Raw genomic sequence first — 4,356 nt, 5'->3', positions numbered from 1 at the left:
GTGTGTGTGTGTGTGTGTGTGTGCGCGTTTGCAAGTGTGTAGGTGTGTATGTTTGTGTGTGTGTGTGCGTGTATGTGTGTGAGAGAGAGGTAGATACAGAGGTTTATTAGAGTCATAACTCGTTAGACCCCAGAGGAAACTGAGCAGTAAAACAGTTGAAGGCCAACTCTCTGCAAACTGCAGCCTAATCTTAACCGGTCAGCCCAAAAAAACCAAAACCAAAAAAAAAAAAAAACACGTTGAAAACCTGAAAGATGCAACGGCATCACTTTTTGTCCAACTCTGTGGTTGTGGAGAATTCACACAATCACTTAAAATGTAAGCACAATTTGAATTAGTTTTCAATTTATAATGAAAATATCTAAGAATGCATTCTCAGATTTTAACTTGGACAAACATTTTTTCATTTTTATGATCAAATGTCTGAACAAAGTGATCTTAAGCTGTTGTCACAAATCAAAGAATTTCTAAGTAAATTAGTTAGAGTGAACCAAACCTCCCATCTAATGAGACAATGGCAGCATCTTGTGGTAAAAAGTGGTATTACAATATTTTTTTTCTTCAAATTTTGAGTTGAGGAGCAGGCGATACAATGTCTCTAGTTCCTTTTCTTGTTAAATGGATGCATAAAATATGTCATGATATGATTTTTATGCATATTTGCATGTATTAGGTCGTTTTCAGCATAACTCTGTCTCACTTTTTAAATACATTTTCCCAGATTTAAAAGTGATTCAAAGTGGCCTTAACCAATGTTAAGTTAAGAGTTTCTGGTGCTCTTCAAACAAATGTCACATCATTGGACTTCTGAACAGAATTACAATCCTAAACATATTTCCCTCTCATATGCATGCTTTCTAATGTCCTGGTAGAGACATTAGGTGGCCATATTCGGTCAAATCTTGCAAATTAGTATTTACAGTAACTATCTTCAATAAGCTGGCATTTAAGTTCACAGGTAGCAAATTGTACTACTAAATTCATGCTAAAAATGGGTAATATTTACGTTCAAAATTTGATCAGGGTATGACATCTGTGTTACAACTGATCTTAGTCAAATTGTATTTGCAGAATGACAAAGTGAGCGCTCTTAGCAGCAAACTATCTTTGACGTATTTCTCTCTGGTAAACTTGGCAACAAGAATTTAGGCAGGAGAAAGTAAACGATTCAAAAGGCCCATACTTTTATACGGTTTGTACCTTGGAAAACTTTCGTCTTTGTGAGTATTTATGTGTTTTTCTTTAGTCCTTAGAATGTAGAGCAGTGTACACAGTCTTTGGGTGTATTTTTAAAATGTGTAACGGCTAAGAATGTATTTTTATTTCTGTTATATTTCAGTTATAAAATGTTTTGAGTATAGTATTAAGATGAGGGTATTAGCCAGTAATGTACTTGTCCCTTCTAGTATATTTCAGATACAAAAAAACGGAACAAAAAACATTATAAAAGATCTTTAGTAAAAAGTGTGATGTTTATTAAAAAGAGAAAACAAAACAAAAAATGTGTGTATATAAAATGTGGGTTGTTTTAACATGTTAAAACTGTAACTGTTATGACATTATAGTATCGTCTGTGAAAAAAATTTGAAACAACTAATAAGAACTAGGACGGTCTTAGCATTGTCAAACATGTTAGTGTAAGTGCTGCTTACACCCTCCCCCTTGCTCTCTGCTACTTTACCTAATATAAGCTAGTTAGCATAGCCACATATAAACGGTTTTTCTGTAAGGGTAAGTTGTTCCTCCGACATTAGCACATTTAGTAGTGCGTACATGAGTCGACTGCCAGCACTTAAGATCCTCCTCCTGGTTGTTTCTGACCAGGAGTGGTGGATTTCTACAGACTACAATAATAGGTCTGTGAGGAGGACATTGTTCTTTTCACAGATTATCTGTCTTATTTTAGACTGTCACAACAGGTTACAGTTTTAACAAATATGTAACAGAAAAAGAAAAAAAAACTACATATTACAAGTCTCTGTCCTGAAATTTTTTGTTAAATTTTTTAAATTAACAATAGGATAATGTATGACTTGTTCCTCTTTCAGGTTTGAAGATGGATTATTTCAACTACTTTGAGAATTTTAATGACACTTACCTTGACTATGACTACAACGCTGTTTTTACGGACGTTACTCCCCTCTTCCAGCCAGCTGTCATTTTAAGTGCCTCTTATGTGATTGCATGGATTGTAGTATGGATAGGCTTCCCACTCACCATGCTAGCAATTTGTGCACTTCACTCACAGGTGAATAAAGACTACTATATTCCTTCTCTTTTGAATTGCAGAGGATTCAAGTCATAGTGAAGGAGGAATAACTACTTATATCGGTCTCACTTTTCATATTTAAAACACCTGGCAATCTAACAGGGGCAGACCAACTAAATTTTTATCTAACAAACTTTCTGTTTTTCTGTTGAACTGCAGATAAAAGAAGATAAAGTTGCACCCGTCTTTGTCGTCAATCTCCTACTCTCTGAGCTCATCCAGATATGCTGCTTGTTGATTCAGGTTTTAAAACCTGACAGTTATGAGGCAATCTGTATTTCTAGACTGATCTATTACGTTGGTGTGAAGGCCAGTGTTGGCTTCATGATGTGTGTTGCCCTAGAAAGGTAGATCATATATAGAAGAAAGTTGCACAGATACAAAAGACAAGTATTCTAAACTAACCTGTCTGTCGTTACAGGTTTCTGGTCTTCGCCTGGCCATTGTGGTATCGCTTCAAACGCAGCATAAAAGTCTTTGTGTGGATCTGTGCTGCAGTTTGGGTCATAAGTCTTATTGAGTTTCCCATTGCATCCTTTCTTAAGTTTACAAGCTAATTTTAAGATGCACTTCCTTTTTTCTCTCCATCCCACTTATCATTTGTCTAGTCAGGACATTTAAAGATTTATCTTCTGCCAAGTCTGTCCCTCAAAGAAAAAGACTCAGGATAGTTGGAATTGTGTGGTGCTGGTGCTCATGATTTGCACATTGTTGCTCATGTCCTTGGTCATCCAGCTCCTGCAAAGTAGAATCATATCTTCAGAAAATGTTGCTGAAAAATGGCATAATGTCTCACTGTCTCATTCATTCAGTTCAACCCACATGAAGACAAGGTGGTCGAAAAGCTGCTTGCTTGTATGTGTTGTTTCAACATTTTGACAGACGAAAATGGTGGCCTCTGCATTGCGACAACTAGAACTGCATAAAATGATTTGTAATGTAACTGACTGATTGAAAAGTTGGGTTAGACAGACAATGGTATTTAGGAATGATATTTATGGTTATCCTAGATTTTAAATCTCAATCAAAATGTTATTAAAGCTGTCATTTTTTGCCATCACTTTCGTTCAGTGAAGTTTTTTGTGTGTACATTTTAACAATATGTTCAAACTGGGCAATGGTTAACTCAGCGAAAAAGGTGAAAATTGAGAATATGTAGATTCGCAGCTCTGCATTTAATGTTCAAAAATATCAGCTATAAAACAGCTCAGAATGCTATGAGACAAGTTCTAGTGGTTAGAAATTAAACATAAGTATAAATTTTGTGTTTCGTGAGAGATGAAGCTCTGAGGGAAAAAACGATTTATCTAAGTGAAAGAAGTAAAAAATGGAATTTGCAGCTCTTCATTCAATTTTCAGCCTTATTAAATGTTGGACAGCTCAGAAATGTTGGGAAGCATCAAATCTGACTGTTTGAAACTGGAAACAGAACAGGTATACATCTATTGTTTCATGAGAACTTAAAAACAAAGGCCAAAAACGCTTCATCTCAGCGAAAGAAGATAAAAATGGACCATCTGTTAATTCACAGCTCTACATTACATTTTCAGCCTTATTAGATGTTGGACAGCTCTGAAATGCTGAGCAGCAGTAGATCTAGATGTTTCAAAGTGGAACCAAGGCTAAATCTTACATTTCAAGTGATCAGCAAGCAATATGCCAAAAAAGCTTTATCTCAGCAAAAGAAGTGAAAAATGGACTGTTAATTTGCAGCACTGCATTCAATATTCAGCTTTATTAGATGTTGTACAGCTTCAAACTGCTAAGAAGCAACATAACAGGCTGTTTTAAAGTGGAACCAAGTCTAAATCTTAGGTTTCAAGAGAACATATGCCTAGAGGCAAAAAACGCTTTATCTCAGCGAAAGAAGTAAAAAATTGACAATCTGTGAATTCGCAGCTCTTCATGAAATTTTCAGCCTTAATAGATGTAGACAGCTCGGAAATGCTGAGCAGCAGTGGATGGCTGGTCCAAAGTGAACCAGGGCTAAATTTTACGTTCCAAGTGATCAACAGGCAAGAAACCAAAAAAGCTTTATCTCAGCGAAATAAGTAAGAAATGGACTTGTTGGGTTTATGAAGCTCTAA

The 4,356-nt window shown here is 35.8% G+C and overlaps 1 long non-coding RNA gene across 1 annotated transcript; it reads left to right on the top strand.

Annotated features, from left to right (window-relative positions):
* The first annotated feature begins 1,075 nt into the window (after positions 1-1,075).
* On the top strand, positions 1,076-3,329 carry LOC103476634 (uncharacterized). Its single transcript, XR_535517.2, has 4 exons — positions 1,076-1,220; positions 2,049-2,248; positions 2,429-2,616; positions 2,691-3,329. It is a non-coding gene; the product is annotated as an uncharacterized LOC103476634 (long non-coding RNA).
* The last annotated feature ends 1,027 nt before the right edge of the window (positions 3,330-4,356 follow it).

Source organism: Poecilia reticulata, linkage group LG15, assembly GCF_000633615.1.
Source record: "Poecilia reticulata strain Guanapo linkage group LG15, Guppy_female_1.0+MT, whole genome shotgun sequence".
NCBI classification, from domain to species: Eukaryota; Metazoa; Chordata; class Actinopteri; order Cyprinodontiformes; family Poeciliidae; genus Poecilia; species Poecilia reticulata.
The sequence above is the reverse complement of the archived record's forward strand: the minus strand, read 5'-3'. Positions and strand labels throughout refer to the sequence as shown.